At 38.4% G+C, this 21,540-nt stretch overlaps 1 protein-coding gene across 27 annotated transcripts in view; it reads left to right on the plus strand.

The window, feature by feature from the left end:
• Positions 1–21,540, plus strand: part of ADGRL2 (adhesion G protein-coupled receptor L2) — a 139,505-nt gene that overhangs the window by 3,460 nt on the left and 114,505 nt on the right. The window contains exon 1 of one of the 27 annotated variants that reach the window (XM_072127829.1): positions 2,320–2,406. The exons of 25 other annotated variants lie outside the window; for them this stretch is intronic. The gene's annotated coding sequence lies outside the window, so the exon portion shown is untranslated. Of the gene's footprint in view, positions 1–2,319; positions 2,407–3,770; positions 3,794–21,540 lie in introns of those variants that run through there. One more of the 27 variants, XM_072127830.1, reaches the window with a different exon arrangement.

The following is a 21,540-nucleotide window of genomic DNA, read 5'->3' on the forward strand; positions in this document are numbered from 1 at the left end:
GAAGAGGGCAGGCTCTGTGACATTTTGAAATCCATTCAGTCACTCCCAGGGTCAGTAAGCCAATTTGCAAGAATTTCCGGGGAAACTGGTCAAGTACAAAGGACAAAGTCCTTCTTCTATCTTCTGCTCTTATTTGAAATAGAAACGTCTTATCCTTTTTGCCATAGGGTAAAAAGGAAGAAAAAAAAAAAATTTGGTCTCCTCTCCCGGATGTAATGTTGCCTTTCCCTCCAGACAAACACATTAATCACGAGCAGTCTCTCTGGTGTTCTTAACTAAAATAGGCCCCTTTTGGATTGTTCGGTCATTGATTTTTACTATATAGAAGGGAATATACCTTGTTTTGTAGGTATTACATGTTTTTTTTTTGTGCTTTTTAAGTGTTTACCAACATATGGTAAGACGTAAGTTTTGAAAAAATTTGCTGGATCAAAGTGATCACTTTGGGGCTCCTTTGACCTGTATGGGTGACTCTTTGAGTCTTTGGGTTTGCGCTTGAGGCTTTATTTATTTATTTTTTTTAATAGAAAGAGGCTTGTCGATGGAAACGTATCTTCTCGTACAGCTGTGCTAAGGTATGTCGGTCACAGCTTAATTGAGAATTACTCTCGGTTTGTTAAGCAAACAGGACAACTCAACCTTCCTTTTTGTAAGGAGCGACAACTGTGGCAAAATATTTGCAGTTGAGAACGGTTGAATGTAGATATTAAATCATTTTTGACGGCCCAAAGTTATAGGCGTTTATTTTTTAATTTAGAGGGGTGATAAATCTTAGTTTTTTGTTTAGTCTGTTCTCTGTAAGTAGTTATTTTGACCTAAGTAGGGCTCTGTAATAGGTCTAGAAAAAAAATTCTCAAATTTTATCAAACATGTCTTCACGTTTTGGAGGTCCTTTTCAAGAGCGTTCTTAGAAAACTGCAACTTGTGAGATGACCTGCTTACGTGGATTATGAGGATTGTCGTGTCGTGGGGCTGTCGTGTCGTGGGGCTGTCGTGTCGTGGGGCTGTCGTGTCGTGGGGCTGTCGTGTCGTGGGGCTGTCTTGTTGTTGAAAACCTTGACCCACCAACCTTGTTGTTCGAATGATGGTGTAAAGCAACTCTACAGCATCCATCGTGTCATGGCTCCTCCCCTTCTTTCATACTCAGCTGTTCCATCATCCATATTCCAAGTTATTAAGAGCTGGAAAAAAATTCTCAAGACTAGACTTGTAGGGTAGTAAAAACATCTGAAATTTAGAATCAAATTTGTCATCAATTGGCATTAGAATAATGATCAGAATCTAGTCCTCTGGACCATAGATGACATTCTAAGCTTTGCTACATCTAGTGGGCATTGAATTCTAAGACCAATGACCTCCTGTCGCTAATCACATAGTTTCATGAGCTGATGTTTTGTGATCCTCAGGTTGGGTGATCTTCTGTACTTGTCCCATGACTTTGTACATTTAACGTTCTCACATAACGTCTTCGAGAGATTACATTCCTCTGTTCCCTTTCACAGTTCACGTTGTAGCCATGGAAAAGGTTGAGACAGAGGATTCATATTCGTGAACGGTGAGAGGAGAAGCGAGCTCCTGATAACTTGTCTCACTTTGGTTTTTCAGTGGCACGTCATGTTCTGTCTCGGTATTTTCTTATCAATCAACACCTCAGTCCGATTATTGCTGTGGCTACAGATGACAGAATATTCTATCGCCCATTACTGTCGAGAGCCGTTCTTGGCAGCTGTGGGGTGGGATGACCTTTAGGTAATTCCCCCCCTCCCCCCCCCCCCACTACTTTGCTCTGCTGAAAGCTTCTTCTCTGTATTCAAGTAGCATGGTTTAATACGGTCAACCTCATATTTTTGGTTGTGTGTTTGTTTTTGAGGACGGAGAACAGATTTCTCAGCCACTAATTTGAATTGGAGACGTTGTATGAGAGCCTGACTTATTTGCATATGTATGCCTCACTGCTTACATGTAATCTATCTGCCGCTCTGTATTGTCTGTGCAGTGCTACAAATTAACACTTTGCTTACATGCTGCCCTACAGCAGCTATAGAGGTTGTGCTTACACCTTCAAAAAGTCCTCGATTCTTCTCCCTTCTATTTTGGAAGCTATAAGATTTGTGTGTGTGTGTTTATATGTTAGTTACATATGTGGGTTCAGCTGGTTTGTGATAGTTGGAGTCGACTGCTTTAAGTTTTTTATTTTTTTTTAGGTTTTGGGCTGTTTGGGAGCATTAGGATTGGGGAAGGGGGGGGGGTGGAGGGCTTGTCTCAGCCTTGTGTCTGGGATTCACATCCATTTAATTGCTGTGCTTCCTGTTGTACAAGTGGTTACCAGCTCTTTAGCTCTTTACAATTTAACCATCACTGCAGCTTTATCTGGAAGACTCCTTTTCGCTCAAGTTGCACCAACAGGTACTTTTCATGAAAAGTGCACTCCAGGGGGGGGGGGGGAGTTGGGTGGCGGGGGCTAAGCTAGTGGAGGGATATCGCTGTTGACTTTAAACAGCTTTTCTTAGAGTGTTTCTCCCTAGTGGTGTAATTTTTGTCTAAAGGTCAGGCTGCCAGAACAGATTTATGCTCTATACAAGACAGGAAGGGTTTTTCGAGAGCACCCACTATATAGCGTTTTCTGAAATAACTCTGCAGATTCCAAACAATACTGGCATTTTCTTTCTGCTCCTGGTATAATGTTATCTTTTTATGTCAGATGTGTTGAGTTTTTTTTCCGATTGTGACCAGGGTTTTATCTATTTTTTTCGCCTTGATAAAAGAATCATCATTATTGCAACACTTAAGCATTCCTTACTGGAGGACACAAAGGAGCGGCAGAGTTTCGAGAAGTCAACCCTTTATTTTTAGACTCTTTAATATTCAGAGCATGTTCTTTTTGAGCTTTGGAAATGTACTCGAAGGGGGGGAAAGTCTTTATAGATGGAGAAGGTCCAAGTGTATACTCGAGAAAGGAGGACAAAGAGGGTGAAAGGGATATTTGTAGCTCGGGGAAGAATGGCCAGGGTGCTTAGTGGGTTTTATGTAGGCACCAGTTTGCTTGTGTTGATGGTCTGGTAATGTATGTGTGAGATTGTTGATGGTCCTACTAATGTGTGAAGACTCAATGCTGTTTATATTAGGTCTAATCCTAAACCGTAAACAGAGACACATTACTTGAGATGTTTGTTTAGATGTCTTTTTTTGGGGGAGGTCTACCTTTTCTGCGTAAGTTGAGTGTCACATTATTGTTGATGAGCGGGGAAACTTTTTTTTTTTTTTTTTTTTTTTTGGTTCAGTGAGGTTTTCTTCTCATTGAATTTGTCATTAGATCAGTGACCAAAGGCACTAGGTGGAGTAGCGGTCTTATTTATGGACGTTTTTTGAGTTATGGACGTTACGATGGACTCATCAAGATGGAATGATGTGAATTCTGTTTATTTTCTCGACGAGGACTCGCTAGCAACAGCCTCCGATGTCAAAATCTCATTCTAAGCCTTTCGGTGCTTAGAGCATCACAGTATGTGTGCTGCATCTCTTAGGACTGACAAGGCCTCCTTTGCTATACTTATACTGTTACTTGATAGTCAGTGACCATTTATTCTTTCAAAATATGCCCTCGCTGCTTAAAGCTGCCAAACCAGATCTGCAAATATAAAGGACATTCCCAACAGCAAGGAGCCATGATAAGAAAATACTTGGCAGTGCTCTAGTCAGGTCTTCAGACCTTTTGTAACCTGGAAAGTCTGTATCTTACTTTCATGCACGTAACTGTATAACTCCAGGCTGCTCTACTGATAACTGAGGAAAGGTAAAACGCATTTTTTTTGTGTTGTCTCTTTCATAAGCTTTCTTTTCTCACTTCGTCTTCCTGTGTTATGGTGTTGGGGCATTTTTTTCTCGGTTTCTCTTTTGTTATCTTTTTTTTTATATTCTTTTTTTAATCTATAGATTATAGTTAAGCTGGAAGTTGTTTGTATGCTTGTATCTACCCAAGACAAATCTTCTCGTAAAATACAATTTATTTAGCATTTTTGCAAAGGAAAATAAACTATAACCATAATGGGCATTTTAGGATCTAAAAGCTTGTGTAAGGCTTATGTTTTCTCATCTCCTGAAAGTATAAATCCATGACATTAAGTGCAGGCTTTTTCCATTTCATTTGGTCTTTACTAAGAGAGAAAGCCTCTGTATTTGCAAGTTGTATTAAAATGCACTTGGATATAGACAAGTGGAGGAGGGGGGGGGCAAAAAAGTGAAGCAAATGAACTTTGTCGTAGAGAATAACTGCTACGTGAATAGTTTGATTGCTTTTGTATCTTTTTCTTGCCAATTTTTTATCAAAATTTCTCAGTGTGGGAACTCCTCTTACAAAAATATTACTCTAGCGTTACCTTGAAGGGCATCACGGACCTTGTTTACTCAAGCACTTGGAGGTGTTTGGATTAAGGCACAACTTTGCCAGCTGATTGCCCGCTCTCACGCTGGTGATTTAGTGCTGAATTTATCTTCGAGCTTTTGGATTCTGCAAAGTCTGTCACTGTGTAGAGGAGCGTAGCAGGTCCCCATCCTGGTGCCAATACATTATTTATTTTTGGCTAATCCTCTGCTAATGTGCAAAAGCAGAGTTTGTTATTGTTAAACCAAATGGCCCTTTAGGTAAAGAAATGGTTAAGGCGATCTCTTGTAATATGTAGCTGTCTAATGAAGAGATTTACGGCACTGGCAAGGGCTATTGTGTAGGCATTACCCTCTCACAGCATGCACACGTATTATCTTAACAACTCTGCCACATTTCATAGGAAACATTTTCATAAGAGGGCTCGAATATTAAATACAACAATTGCTCTCCAATAGGATTATTGTAACACGAAATAAAGGGAGGCAAAAAAAATTCGTAAGCAAGGTCTGAACTGTGAATAGTGCGCCGAATTAGGATTTCTGTGTCTGAGCACGATTACTCCATGTAGTAGAAATGTGCACAGTGGGAGTGCGAGGAAAGGCATTCTGCTTGCACAGATATTGGTCTCGGTGAATGACTTGAAGATCTGTAGGGATTTGGGCTGTTACCGCTTCAGGAGTCTAATGTCTGATAATCCATAGGCGCCAAAATTTGCCTTCTGCTAAAGCAGATGTAAGAAGAGAGAGTCAAAAAGTTTAATCGAGAAAATAAGTTATTACTGGGAAAATCATTATCCTCTGTCTACATGAGACTTCCGGTGCGGAAGTTTATTGACCAACACATCAGGGAGCCTAAAATGGCTCATTTCATGTAGACGTCTCTAGTTTTATCATATGTAATTGTGCACCGTTGAAACCGCGGTTGTATTTTGACTTTCGCTGCGTTAAATTAGATTCAATCTTTTTCATCCATGTTGCTCCATGTGGTCTCCTGGAGCAGGAAAGGCGCTAAGACTTCTAGTATTTGCATGATTCATACTTTTAATAGGGCTTGGTTGTGTTGACCTAGTCTGTAGAAGTGTATAGTGTCTGTGTCGTTTCCCATACGCTTACACAACCCTATTTGTATATTCAGGCACTAATTGACAGGGATCAGCTTTACTTGTGCATACAACCCACCTCCTAGAAGTCCTTTCCTCTGCCTCTTGCCCGAATATCTAATCGTACTGTTGGTGACCTTCCCCAAACGTTGTTGGTATTTCGTTGATATCAGTATCGAAGTGAGGCTGTCAAATATTTTGACTCCTCTTATCTGAGAGTTAATTATACATTGTAGTTTAAAAGGTGTCCAAGCCCTCCGCCTGGAAACGTCTGATCTCCTGTCTGTGAATGAAAAATGTGTCACGATTCCAGAGAGCGTTGAACTCCGTAGGCCAAGGTCGGTAAGAGCCATGTGTGTTTGTAGGGATGACAATGAGTCTTTTCCCAGGCTTTGCTTGTCATAGACTCCGACACCGTTCTTGTTTATTTATTGATAAACACAGGTGATCAATGCCCTGTGGGAAGAAAGGACAAGTGATACAAACCTATAAAAAGAAAAAAATCACAAAAACATAACTTTACGTCCGCCATTTGGAGTTTTTGGATGAGTGGGCTACAGCTAAGTGTTCAAAAAAAATGTCTTTGTTTAAGAATTGTTAGCTTATGAGTAATGATCTGGGTTATAAGTCTGACACCTCATATCAATAGTGTTTTTGTATTTTTATGGATCGAGGGCATATAACAAAAGGCCACAGTTATTACGGTCATGAATGTTGGCATGTGGTTCATATTTCAGAATTTGCCCTTGGTGTGATTGTATCATTGGGAAACAGTCTGTTTTAGTTATTTTGGATCAGAATTTACCCTCTGGCTCATCTGGTCATGGATAGTGTGTAGATGTGATGTCATGTAAGGGATTTTTTTTCCCTCTACAATCTGGATAGTTGTTTCACTACCCTCTGCCTAGCAACTCAATAAAGTCACTTAAAAGGACAGTGTCGTAAGTACTTATTGTTCCAGTTGTTTACTGACCATGTTAGGTTTCCAGGTAGTGCCATGGTACGTAGTCCCTGATCTAGGGATTTTGGACATTGGTCATTTCCTTTGCCTTTTTGGGTTAAAACTGTATTGTATAATTGTAAATTGCCATAAACCGTGTTCACAAGTACTTTTTAGCTTTTTGATATTCTCTAGATGTTTTTTATCTCTTGTGCTGGGTATTGATGCCTATAGATTTGAAGACTTTGCAAACGGGAGTGCCAGTATTAAAATGGTTAATACTCCATTAGGCAAAGCTTTGGTAAGAGCAGAAAGCTTTGTTGCCTTTGTTAATTTTTCTGTATTTAATGGATGATGTATATTTTTACTATGTTCTGGTCGATGCACAACTATGGAAGAGGACCAACAGGCTGAAACCTAAGTAGTCAACGAGACGTCAATCATATCGCTTTTCAGATTCACTCAAAATAGCTCCATGTTACTTGACGTATCACACAGCTCCTTGCAGACCATTGGCAGGGAATTGCACGCTACCTCATTTAACATGAGGCTATTTTGAGGTTCATACCTGGTTTGGTGGTTCTTTCGTAGGAACCCGCAGAGTTCTGCTGATTAGGATATGTTGCGAATAGTACAAGTCACACTTAGTAGCGTGCTGACAGAGCGCAGATTGTGGGTCTGTTCTTTTTTTCTCTTAAGTGATACACACTTGTGTCTGGTCTGTCTCTAGATGATGCCAAGTTATGCCTAGACACAACAACAACAGCCCCCTTGGATAACTGAGCTATGTGTCATTGCATATGTTGAGTAAACATCAACACAAGAGTCAGAAAGTCTTGGCTCGAGTCTTACTTCCATTTTTTCGGTTCTCCAATTCTTGTATTCCAGCACAATTTGGTAATTTTAGTAATTTTCCCTGTGTGGAGGAATGTTACTCAATATCATATACATATTGCCAACAATGTGCAATATTGAAATCATTTTTTTAGACTTCTTGATCATCTGATATCTTCAGATTACTAGCTAACATCATGGAATGACTCGTTGAGTGAGCTAAAAAAAAATGTCATCCTAGAAAAGTGCTGACCCTTAAAATTATTGGGTTTTTTTGAAAACCAAAAATGCTCAATATAATTTTGCCCCCTACATTTCACTACTGGTACAGCTTCTTTATAGGCTTTATCCTCATTATTGATGCCCGCCCCCCCACCTTCTGTTGAGACACATGACGTACTGTACCCTAATTAAAAACTTTGTCTTGTTATGGTTAGGAACCTCCTCCATAATTCTTAAATTCCTTACAACTGAAGATTGGGTTCAGTAGTGCTACTCCCCACTATCAGCTGTAAGGATCATATCGTAAGGTCTTCTGTTCCATCTCTCTCCTCCGTTGAGTACACAATGGCTTTGACTGGTAAGCCGTTGTGGCCATGCTCAATAAACTCTCGGCTTTAGAAGTTAATAATTAATGCTTGCCCGTAGAGTTCATTTGCATGTCATTATAGAGTGTCTAATGCATTACTTGTATGTACTTAATAGACCTTGATAACAAATAGTTTAAAAAAAACTTCTTTTAGTTTTGTTTTTTTAACCAATTTGTCTATGTAAGAATGCCACTTTTTTTTCCATCTGCTCTCCACTCCCGAATACTTAGCAAATGATTATTTAGAATGTACTTTGGTTTGTTATTCCATGAATTCATTCTCTTGCTCCATGTTCAGGTTTATTTTATTTTGGGATTGTTTTTTTTTTTTTTTTTCAATAGAAACATGAGCTTGATCCACTGGCTTGATGAGACGGAAACATGGAGGCTTTAGTTTGTCTTGATTCTACGTGTTGGTCATGATTTTGAAGTGTTTTTTGGAGTTTTTATTCATGTAGCTCTCGAATACGATGATAACATTGAGATTGTATTTGTGGGACTGAATTTTAAAAAAAATCTATTGAATCTTTCTAGGCAATATGCATGACTTCTCTTGTAGACCACGTTGTATAGTTCATCAAGTCTTGCTTGAGTAGATGTGAGTAAGCCATGTCTCATGTTCTAGGCAACAATTGGGTCTTTAACCAATGGATAAAATGTTCCGGTATAAGATGTAGAACAGATTTGAGTCGCCTCTTGTTTCGATGACTACATTTTTTGTCTTCTCTAAAAGATGGGACTTGTTCTACTCTCGTTTTTAGTTAATCACTACAATTGGTTTGGTTTTATTATGTCTGGTGTAGACTTGGTGATCTACTATAGAGGCTCTACTTGCATGTAGAGAAGCTAAAAATTCCTAAAATTAATGTTACAGCATTAACCCCCGTAGCTGTGCCAAATTATAGCCTTTAGTACCAGCATGCCCATCTCCACATGACATCATAGGGCTTCTAGTACTAACATGTGAAGACACTTAGTCAAATGGATTAAGAACTGAATAGCGAATGGTCACTGAACTAAGGTTTTCATGATGGTTCCATGATTAATTCATGTGAAAAATTCTTGGTCGTCAAAATAAAAATGTAGTTTCTGTAGTATTTTCGTACCCACCACGTGTGCTTAAAAATTAATCGCCCTGTTGAATAATATGCCCAATTACTTTAAATTTTTAATGTTTCAGTCCTTGGTTAAAATTTGGTTCTACTGAACATTTTTGTGCGGCAGATTTACTTTAATAAGAGAATTGTTTGGAATGCAGTCCATCATAGTCTGGACGTTTTTACACAATTTTAATGGGTCTTACCACCGGCACAATGATTGAAGAGGCTGTCGAGGGTTCGAGGTAGGGAAGCATGAAGCTACTAGGTCTTGGTTTGGATTTCAAGATACAGGTGTATAACAAGGAAGAGGTTGAGGTTGCTTAGAAGTTCTTCTGGTTTCTATTAAGAACGAAGACAAATCCCCTGTTACTAGATTAATGTGGATTCCTGTAATGTTACAGTAACATGCGTAAATCTTCAAGTAGCCCTGAACGTCAAAGATGGAGGCACATTTAATCAATTCTTTATTACCGTGGATGTAAAATTGTGGCTCTCATCCCAGCTTTCTCTGAACCATAGAACCCAAGTATAGGCCTATTAAAACAAATATTTTTTTTTTTTGTTTCCTTTGTCTCACAAACTGTTTTTGTTTGGAGATCCTCTGCAGTATCTGTGCCAAGTAGTGTTACAAGGTTTTATTACTGCTGGAAATTTCATTTGTGGTTGAGGAATAAAAATTGCATTGGACAGCACATAAAAAAAAATGAAAATAAAAAAAACAAAGTTGGAAACTGTTACTAGGATAATAGATTGATGTATGAGTTTAGGATTTTTCTTTGTATTTCTATTATGCCCCACCCACATGAGCTGATCATATGGACTGGATTGGGTTTTACATATACATTCGTGTGTGTGTGTGTATTTATTTGTTAATTTTATAAAATTAATTTCAGAATGTATATATAATATTTATTATTATTTATTATTATTATTATTTATTTTTTTTTTTTCTTCATGGGTGACTTCACGGGTGAAATGGTGCAAATTATGTCATTGCTTAGTCTGTTTTGGATACACTTTTAGAAATTAGTTTCTTTTTTGGAATCGGCAGTTTAGAACTGGTATTTTTATTAATTTGCATTACCGTATCAATGATTGGGAATACAGGGAGTACCCGAGTTACGTACAGGATAGGTTCTGCAGATTTGCTCTTAAGTTGAATTTGTATGGAAGTTGGAACTGTATATTTTATAATTGTAACCCCAGCCAAAATTTTTTGGTCTCCTATGGCAATTGGATTTTAAAACTTGTGTTGTCAAAAGAACCAGGATTAACAATTAATCAATCATTGAAGACACCTTTGATAACTCTTATAGCTGATCACTGTAGCCTGGGACTACAGTACAGTAAATTACAAATTTCCAGAGGTCCGTTTGTAACTAGGGGGCGTCTGTAAGTTGGGGGACCACCTGTATCATTAGACCAGTCTACTTAATTTTGGGTTCCAGATATTTTTTTCTACTGTTCCATCATAGAATTACCCTTAAATGAAATCCACACTTTCCTTAACTCCCTCTTCTGCCACATTTATGGTCTCCATCAGATACATTTAGCTTGGATTTAGTTTGTGAAATTATATAAAAATATAGTAACGTGGGAATCGTTCTGCACTAAAAATAATTTTTTTATAGTTATTTTTTTATCTCCTCTATCAGGACTTTTAGATGGCAGCTTAAAGAAATTTCTCATCTTTTGATTGAGTTAAAGCTCTGATACTTTGTGCCTCAATTATGTTTATAATAACCATCACAAGTATTTATGTTGAATTTGCATGAATTTTTGCCCTGTCAACAAAACACCGCCACCTCTAGAGTGGATTATGGATGTGCTTAGATGTCCCTGGTGGCGGATTGTAGCATATAATATATCATAACCGCTTGTCTTTTCATAACAATGGCTTTTGATTGAATCATGTCTTGCATATAATGTCATTCTAAATGCGTTTTCTATGCAGGATTTGTATATTTACGACACCTAAGCACTGAGATGGATGTGGTAGTTTGCGCTTACGCTGAGAATATCACTTCTCGTCTGATAATCATGTCGTATGCTAAATTGGGCATGTGACACACACATACACACGTATATACATATATACAACACACACACACATATATACATACACATAAACATATACATACACGCACACACATGCATACACGTACATACACACACATATACATACATATACGTACACACACATATATATACACACACGTACACGTACACACACACGTACACGTACACACACACGTACACGTACACACACACACGTACACACACGTACACACGTACACACACGTACACACACATACACACATACACACACACACACACATACACATACACACACATACACACACACACATACACACATATACATACACACACACACATACACACATATACATATACACACACACACATATACACACACACACATATACACACACACACATATACACACACACACATATACACACACATATACACACACATATACACACATATACACACACACACACATATACACACACACACACATATACACACACACACATATACACACACACACACATATACACACACACACACGTACACACACACACACGTACACACGTACACACACGTACACACGTACACACACGTACACACACGTACACACACGTACACACACGTACACACACGTACACACACGTACACACACGTACACACACATACACACATACACACATACACACATACACACATACACACATACACACATACACACATATACATACACACACACACATATACATACACACACACACACATATACATACACACACACACACATATACATACACACACACACATACACACACACACATATACACACACACATATACACACACACATATACACACACACATATACACACATATACACACACACACATTGTAGGTCTCCTTTAAATAACTAATATAATAATTCTTTATATAGTGCCTACAGAATACGCAGCGCTACACAGAGCTTAACAAATCGGTCCTAGAAACCTTAACCAAGATAGAAATACAAAAATTCCTATAAATGGTCATCAATGTCCGACCTCGTTCTTGTACTTCATTCCTGTAGAGTGATTGTTTTCTGGCAGAGGGAGACCCTATTCTGTAAAATCCTATGGACTCGGCCTCTATGTTAAATTGCAAACTGGAAAGTTACACCAGTAAATGGACTTGAGGCTACAGACAAATGTAACCTTGTGTCCTTTTCTCGCTTGTCGTCACTGAATTTTCAATGTCTTATGCAGGGACAAAGATTATTTTCTTTTTTCCGACTTGATTTACCGCCGTTTTTTTCCCGGTAAACCTTTAAATATATTCCGGACATCACATATTGGAGTGGACTCTAATTACGTTAAAACGAGAAGACTGTGAACTCTGAGAATGTGTATCCATCAGTTGTATGATGGGTGACCTAAAATGATTCTTGTAGGGAGGAATTTTTTTTTGTACTGAAGGCAAATTGTTGCCATTACCAGCTCTACATGAAGGCGGGAGGGGAAAAAAACACTAAACATAAATACTTCAGTCTGTGCATTTTAACAGTTGGAAGCAGAGAAATGTGACAAGGTTTCATCAGTCATGAATATTGGCTATAACCACCCATTGAGTTTTTTCATACAATTTTTCCTCCTTTTTAGGTGACTGTCTTTCTTATGTTTTTTTTTATGTTTTTTTTTTTAAGTCACATAAGTGAAGTATGGAAATCTCCAGCTGCTATAATTCTCCAAAACAGCAACACTTTCATGGCGTTGAGTTTAAAATCTTTACAAAGTTGCGTCGGTATCAGTAAAAAATAATCTAATTTATGTTCACATTTTTGTAATGTGTTTTTTTCTTCCCCGTAGTTTCAACACTTTTTTTGTTTTTATTGGGGGGGGGGGATTACAATGTTTTTTCTTTCCCATACTTTTTGTTTTCTTTCTATTTTGTAGGGGAAGAAGGGAACCCAAAAAAAAAAAATTTCAGTAATTATTTTTTAGTTGCAAGAACAAAGACTCGTGTCAATCCAGCCTTAAGTATCTTACAAGATGTTTTTTTGCAACTTTTTAATTTATTTTCCTTTTTTTTTATGACGGAATATCCTGCCACTTGGGTTTTTTTTCTCGTGGATGGTAGTTGACTAGGGCTCTTCTTACTGATCTCACTATGACTGACCTGTGAAATTTTCTAGGGTAGAGAAAAAAGATTTTTAAAGGAAGTTCTAGGAACTGTCATGGTGCTTTTTAGGGCTTGTTATGTATTTTATGCTTTATAAAGATATTAATAGGGACATAAGGTTCATGGACACCTGTCAATCACCGTCATTCAACCCGCTCTTCCAGCCACTATTAGTGAACCCGTAATAGGTTCAATGAGGACATCTTATTTTTTTTTTCTCGATATCTTAGATATAGGAACCTGTTGGTGTTAGAGTTCAATGTATATTTTGTATTTCTCTATACGAAAAGAAATTATACAGTGATTGCTTTATCCAGGATCACTGGGGGAAAGTTCTAGTGAAGACTGATTGGCACAGCCCCTTGGCACAACTATAAATCTGTTTTTTTTGTGTTGGTTGCTGTCTTGGTAGGGGGATTATGGCAGCTTTATAAAAGTGTTTTATTTATGTGTTCTTCATTGTAGCTAATAAGTAATTACTGAGTTGGGGGCTTATCATAGCAACCCCAGGAAGAGTAAGGTACCCCCAAAAATTGTAGCTAATAAGTAATTGCTGAGTTATGGGGATTATCATAGCTACACCCGGAAGAGTAAGGTACCCCAAAAATTGTAGCTAATAAGTAATTGCTGAGAGAGGTCATTTATCATAGCTACCCCCAGAAGAGTAGGGTACCCCCAAAAAAATCTTAGTAAATAATTTATAATAATTTTATATAATTTTTTTTTTTACCTTTATTTTTCTCCCACAAAATAGAAGGAGCTTTACTTATACCTAGAGTCTGGCCGATCTTTTTCTTCTCTCCAGAAGTGTCATCGTCTGCTTGTTTTCTTAAATAACTAATTTGCTGCCTTTGCGTCTCCAATTAAAGTGTTCTAACCTCAATTCAAGACTGTCACCATAGACATGGCCTACATCGACGTCTTAGGTTTCATCCAGTGCACCTTCGGCTGACAGACGGTATGCCTTGGCCTTGAAACAGCCTGGCCTTGCTTGGGTGTGAGTGACATGAAACACGAGGACACTACATGTAGTTTAATCCATTCCGCGTGAGATCTTATATTCCTGTATAATCCGCCGTAGGGAGCAGACTAAGGTTTAGGCAGTGGACCCCGCTCTTCTGTTTTTTATTGAATAGATCTGCCAATCTGTAAAGATTATCAATCTGACCTGTCTATTGAGCACTGCGCTGGGTGAAATAACACGCTGAAAGAAGAGATCTATTGAAAACAGCTGGGAGCTTCCCGTAGAGCTCCGGCCTTGTTTTGTTTCATAGGCACAATGTTTACTTTACATTTTTTGTTTTTTCTGCCTCTAAAAGTGGGCAAATTCCTTCCTCCTCTCCTTGTGCCGTTTCCTTCTGTTTGTTGTAATTAACTGCAAGGCAATAATTACAATTATTAACAAATAGTCAAGTTCTCATCCCTTTCCAAGCCAACCGGCCAAATCCTTGCACGTTTTTTTTCTTTCTATTTCTTAATGTGGCCAACTCCTTGTTGATATTGATGACCCAGTATGACACATCTTAAGTCATTATTATTTCATTTAGTGGCTGTATGTATAGACCAAGTGGGAATCTGACTATCGATTCGCTGAATGGCTTGTAACATTGATTTATGAGTCAAGGATTTTGTGTGCTGAGCCAAACACAGTTGAGATTGCATCTTATGCGCCCATTGATTTCGTTTCAGATTTCACTTCGCAGTAATTAGACTATGATCTCACAGATGTTAACGTTAAAATTGTATTTTTTTTTTCTGTAAAACAATCTTGCAAATCACTCAAATTAGCACATTTGGCATGATTTTAAAGATCATGCATAGTGAAGGCCTTCATGTAGTCGAGTTCTAGTGATTGAGCAGTGTGTGAAGGTCAGATGTCTTCTGACTGTGACTTTGGGTGCGGATGGGGTAAACATAAGGTAATCATAATCTGTTGGCAGAGTATTGATTGCCTTGCCCATTACAAAGGTTACCAGTAGCTCACATTTACGATCATTACGTTCTTTCATTCTTCATTCACAACTTTTTTAATTTTTTCTTTTTATTTTACGGTCATGTTAAATTTCAGTGAATGTTAGATGTCCTGAACAAAAAAAGAAAAAAAACAATTGGGTACATATTTTAAGTAAGTCTAACCAGTGTAGAAGTCAAATTGACATGTCTAGTTGTCACTCAAAGACTGAGCAGAAAGCAACCCAAAAAGTTACTCCATTTGTAACTACATCATTTATTTGGATTTGTCTTTCAACTAGATAAATATGGTAGACTCTACTTTTAGCACATCCAACCGCTCACAGTGAGATGTTATATAATGTTTCCCAGATGCCTCCTGGTTCTCCCTGCTTTTTACCCATCAATATGTTCACCCCCGACAAGGCAATGTCTTGGAACCCAAGAGAAATGGTATTACATGCCGTCCATTGCCATGTAATACCTGCTTAGAGTCAGAGCTAAATATGGCCTTTCTTCTGTAACTCACAGAGGAAGATTGTGGTAGTTTATTAAACCCCTATAAGTAATGTTATCCGGGGCGGACTGAGAATTAAAAGTGGCCCCATACAGTAGGTGGATCCAATTTTACGACAGGTGGAGCTATCAGAGGTAGGCGGAGTAAAAAACAAACAAACAACTTTGCCATATCAGGATAGACAAGTCAAAGGAAATGGTGCTGCACAATGCAGCTCAGAGGAGACCCCAGCACTGGGATAGGGATCTGCAGGAGAGATTATCATATGGATGCATAAGTGAGGGATGGTCGTGCAGGCAGCCTGTAAAGAGAGTTGGAAGTCATCTGCTTGGACAGTCTTGAACTACCCGGCCCAACTGCAGCACTGCACAGCATGTAATGCGGGAAGGAAGGAGCAACCCCATTTGCTGTTTCACAGCTGCTTGCCTACCGGGAAATTTTCAGGTAAACTCTATGACCATTCAACCCATGGATGTATGATTTGGCCAACCTATTGTGTTTAGGGGCAGGAGTGGTAGTCAGGATTGCAACTGTCCAATTTGAGCAGCCCAGTCTTTCATTCCAACAAGGAAACCTACCTCATTTCATTTCAAACCACTTTCCTAAAAAAGTAAGTAAGGATGCAAAATCTACAGCCTTCCACGAGTATAAGTTTTTAAAAAGTTGTATCGACACAGCTGAGATCTTTATTCCCCTATGTTACCCTCGTCTACAGCGCTCGCCAGACAGAAAGTGGCACCATCAGCCTTTTCTTCATTTAAAATTCAGGTTGTTGGTTTTAATATTTTTTTTTTAAATATTTTTTGTTCCAGATGTCCTCGCTGTTGAGATATTTGGATGTTTTGGAATGAAATCTGTTTGTTACACCAGATAAGCGCTGTCTAATAGAGGCAGCTGCAAAATGCCTTCTAGTCCTCCTGTGGTGTCCAAAGATATTAGCATATTTAACATGCTTCTCAGCAGGACACTAAGATATAACAGTTGTAATTGACTTACTGAATCTCTCCCATTTCCTTCTCCCTTAGACTCTGTGTACGGGAGATGTCTTATTAGTGCCCGATCACCAATACGTGATCCAGAGACGCTATGAATCATTAATAAATTCAGCACTCACCAAAGGCGGCTTAAAGGGAAAGGCGGCGACTACAGGAGCCACCACTTCTCTCTTTAAATTGTGCAAGTTCACTTGAGAATGGCCACCAGTTGACTTTCTCCCGTCAAGGGAAGGAGTTCAGTTCCAGATTAATTGATAACCCAGTATTTTAGACGAAACCCAAATATTAGAAATGATTTATGTGGTAATATAAATAAAAGGCAGAGTAAGTTTTTACAGCTCAGTCAAGTGTCGGAAGAATTATGTAACCTGTCGGAACAAAGAGCTTGGCTTCGAGAGTCTAATATATGTTTATGTTTCTGTCTTGTTTTCTTAATTAATGGTGTGCGCTGGTTAATGGGTTCTGGCTAGGAATGGTAGAGTCAAATACATTCCACAGATTGCAATTTTACTTTTTATTTTTTTCAAGTGATAATTTTATTAATTTTTTCAAGTTTTTATTTTGCCATTTTAGTTATAACAATAACTCAAAACATCCTATAACAATTTGTATCAAAGCTTCTATGATTATATAATGTTTTTCAATTTTTTTTTATTAAAATTGAAGTAATCGAACAGATCTCTTTAGCTTGTATCCATTTAGCTTGTATCCATCCGTGTAGATGTCCTATACAGGCGGTCCCCAACTTAAGGACACCCAACTCACCCGTAGGTATAGACGAACCCCTCTGCCCACTATAACCTCTGGTGAAGTTCTCTGGATGCTATTACTATAGTCCTAGACGGCAATGATCAGCTGTAAGCTGTCTGTAGTTAAGCTTTATTGATTATCCTTGGTCCAAATACAGCAAAAAATTTTGAAGCTCCAATTGTCACTGGGGCAAAACATTTTTTTTGTCTGGATCTACAATTCTTAAACATTCAGTTACGACTTGCAAACAAATTCAACTTAAGAACAAACCTATGGAACTTGTATGTAACCTGGGACTGCCTGTACTATACTCTTCCCCCCTGTCTTGTTATGATGGTGTAATTATGCGTATATGATGTTTATGGCATTTTCCACTGTCCACCTGTAGATTAATGATTGCTTAGGTGATGTTTTAGACACTTTTTGTGTTAGTCTTGTTTGGTTCCTTGGTTGACTTGGAGAGGATGGCAGCAGCTGAATCAATAGATGGGACACCAAAGTGAATTTAGATTGCACCCATGTGACTGATTGTATATGGAAGGTGTAAATGTGTATAGTGGAGTGAAGACATATATAACTGTCTCCTCCCAGACTGTTAACATGGAACATATGTCCCTCTTCTCTTTGGGTTATATTTTCTTTCAAGGTTTCTCTTAAGATTATAGACTCAGATTTTTTTTTTCTTCCCTTTCAAATCTGCTTTTAATTAAATTGTCTGAGTCAGTCTATGTAGGACCTGTCTACACATCCTTCCAAATTTTTCTTCATTGCCCCCCTCCTTTTCCTCTTATGCTATTCATCACTGTAGTGTGAAGCTTTATATTTACATTTTTTATCTCTTTCTCCCATGTGAGCCCTTAACCAAAATTTCTTTGTAGAGTAGTTTTACTGATGTATTTATGGTTGGTATAAAATAGAGTGCATGTTGCTTAAATTTTTCCACGTTCCTGAGAAATCGGCCTTCTAAACTTGGTAGCCAATAGGCTAATTAGGGAACTTACTGTCAGTTGGGCAGTGCCAGCCTTGAGCATCTTTCAAAAAAAGGAAGAAAAATACTTCACCAATTACCCTTCCTGTATTCACAGATCCCAACATGTCTCCTACAATTGATGAAGTGGGCGTTAAGTGTCTAAAAATTTTACTGCTTTGCTGTAGTTGGCTGGTAAACTCAATAGTAATTTCCCAGTTGTTTGTGTGTGTCGGGAGAAAAGACCGCCCAAGTCGAAAGTTCGGACAGGAATAGGACATGCAACTAGTTTTGTGACTTAGGCAGTTTTATGTTAGCCATTAGAACAAAGCATAAGTCCCCAAAATACATTCATATGAGTGAGGCATGATATGATGTACCCTACCATCCATTGGTTGTTCTGTGTAAAGCACAGCCATGTAGGTTTTGCCAATAGTGTTGAGCGGACAAGAACCACAAAGTTTTAATTTGTACCATGTTCGTTCGACGCAATCTCCCAACTTGTGCGGGTTCTGGTCCAGGTTCGCTACCTGGACGCAAACAGATTTTTTAAAAAAATGTGGGTCTGGCTAAACCCAAATTTTAACGAGTCTGTCCAACACAATTCTCCAATGCTGGAAAAACTCTGTGCAGCCTGTGTTCTGTATCTGTGCATCTACATACATTTAGATTGTGTTTCTGAACTATTAAGATCCCCCACCCTTACGTTGCACAATGCCCTTGTATGTGAACCATTTGCCTTTTTGTAAGAAGGTTCTCTGTGTATATATAGGAGGGCAGCCATTTTGTAGACTGAACTCATAAGTGAGCATTTAGCCTTCATAATCCATGATGTTTCGGAGGTATGAAAAATATTTATGGATTTGTAACCTAATGTCTCTCGAGGGGACCATAGCATCTGGTTGTACCCCATGCTTCAGTGATGTTACTGGTTCCATGTGGGTTGATAAGATGCTAAGATGATAAATATAGGTTTATATCCTGGAATTGTTTCCTCCGCCATGAATAACTTATGAGGAAACTTTCAGATGCATGATTCCAGCCGTCTTTATGATCCTTGGTACGTCTGTCTGATCCTTTGACAGACATGCCTGGAACATCACATGTTACATTACAGCACATGTAAACAGTCGGTTTTCAGTAAGGCTAAAAATGCTTTCCGACATTACAAGCAGAGCCGTTAAAGAGAAGCCTGTCAGGTACTAAGAGACGCGTTCCCGTAACTCATTGGTCGGCCTGAGAGATGCGAGAGCAAGCCAGTGATGCATTAACAGGCTTTTTATATGTCAGCATTATAGGATCTTTGATAGGCCTTTAACTCAACAAAGGATGTTCATGATAAGATCTTTTGGTTGAAAAGGCTTGACTACAGAAGCATATCGCAATGTCTGTATTTTATCTCCATGCCAGGGCCTCTCGAATATTTACTACGCTCTTTCTTGTCGTTTTGGAGGTGGCATTGCGTAGAATATTACATTTTCATCATTGTCATATTTAACTTATTTTAGAGTTCAAAAGCGACAGATGTTTAGACGGTTTTTATACATACGTAATGAGACTGATTTGAATATGACCGATCTAGTATTTAGTACTAATGGGAATAATGAATTCAACCGGTGATGTTACGAGTATGTAGAAAAATGAAAAGGATAGTGATACACACTACATAAAGTTGTCTGAATCCAACAATTTTAATGGGACCTTTTGACCAGCTAATATTTATTGGGACCTTACATCTGTTCCCTGAAATCAAATGTTTTGGAGTAAGAAGGCTTAGGACCAGATGAAATTCTGTTTTTTTTGTTTTTTTTTGGTTCTCATGGAAGATGTGTCAACCCACCACCAGGGGTTTCTGAAGGTGGCTTACTCTTCTCACCCCATTTAGGTCACAATGTTTGCATGGTTGACCATGTGTTTTTAGTTCTTAAGCAAATGGCCTTAAAGGGAACAACTGTTGATCTTTGAGGACCAGGAAATGACTTATTTGTATGTTCTTCCCTGAAGGAGGAATTGGCCATGGTTATATAGATAAGACACTTCTATACACAGTCCACTCGTTAACCAACCCATAAAGAGTAGGCATGGCTAATTGATCTTGCAGGGATTTCAAAGATTAGAGGACTACACCTGCTCAGTCGTACTAACCGTATGCTAAATAAAAGTATCAAACCTTGTTGAAAGAATATCTATATTTGGTGGTGCTTGTGAGTTATGAACCCACTAAAATATATGTATTGTGTTTTACGGTGGTTATTTTCTTTTCATAGGCAACTACTTTGCCTTTAAGTATTACTTGTATCAGGGGAAGGTGTTCAGGTAGATTACAGGGCGATCAGTCGAGACTCCGGCTTTGTTTAGTGACTCACCTGAGCTTGTATTGTTTTGATGTTGTCTGAACTTTTAGGAAGTGACTGTGCTTTGACATGTTTGATGTTTCTTTGGAATGTGTAGAATTTTAAGAGTTATTTAAGCATCATTCTCTCTATTGTTTGAGAATCGAGCATAAAGTGTGAACGGAGCGTTACATTGTGGCTGGAATATCCTGTTTAACTTAATGCTGGCATTTTTCGACTGTGACTTGAGCAGGTCAAATATGTTATGTTTAAAGGGATTGCTTTTGATTGAAAGATTTTTTTTTAGTTTTTTTGTTTTTTTTATCATCGGCCCTAGGTAGTGTAAAAATGAAAGAACTATTTCTTACAATTTAGGTTAAGGGCTCTTTGCCCAAAACGCGTCAGCCAGTGGATGTCCATATTTTCAACAATGCCTACATAATGTTTCAAGGAAGTTTTAACCACGATACAGGGATCTCCCTCTGTGTCTTTAAACTAATACTTACCTCAGTCCTTGCCTCCAGTTCATAATGGCTCCTTCCGTCACAATGTCACTGCCCATTTCTTTTGCTATTGTGTCAACTGTGCACATCTTCTACAGCCTGTTGATGTGATGGCACTCCTGAGTCTTTAAGACAACCCCATGGTCAGGCAGATGTATTATGAACTTCCTTAAGTGACGAGACCTCTAATTTTCCCTCAGACCTTCCATCATTGAACATTCTAGGAATAAACACGTCCATATGTGTCAGAATTTGTTTACTGGTTGAAATCGCCATGTTACTTTTAGGTCATTTTGACTATTATGGTCATTCCAACTCGAAGAACTTTTTCTGTGGCTGGGGGACTAAACAAAATCTTGTGGGAAATGTCTAAG

This window comes from Engystomops pustulosus, chromosome 10, assembly GCF_040894005.1.
Source record: "Engystomops pustulosus chromosome 10, aEngPut4.maternal, whole genome shotgun sequence".
Lineage (NCBI taxonomy): Eukaryota > Metazoa > Chordata > Amphibia > Anura > Leptodactylidae > Engystomops > Engystomops pustulosus.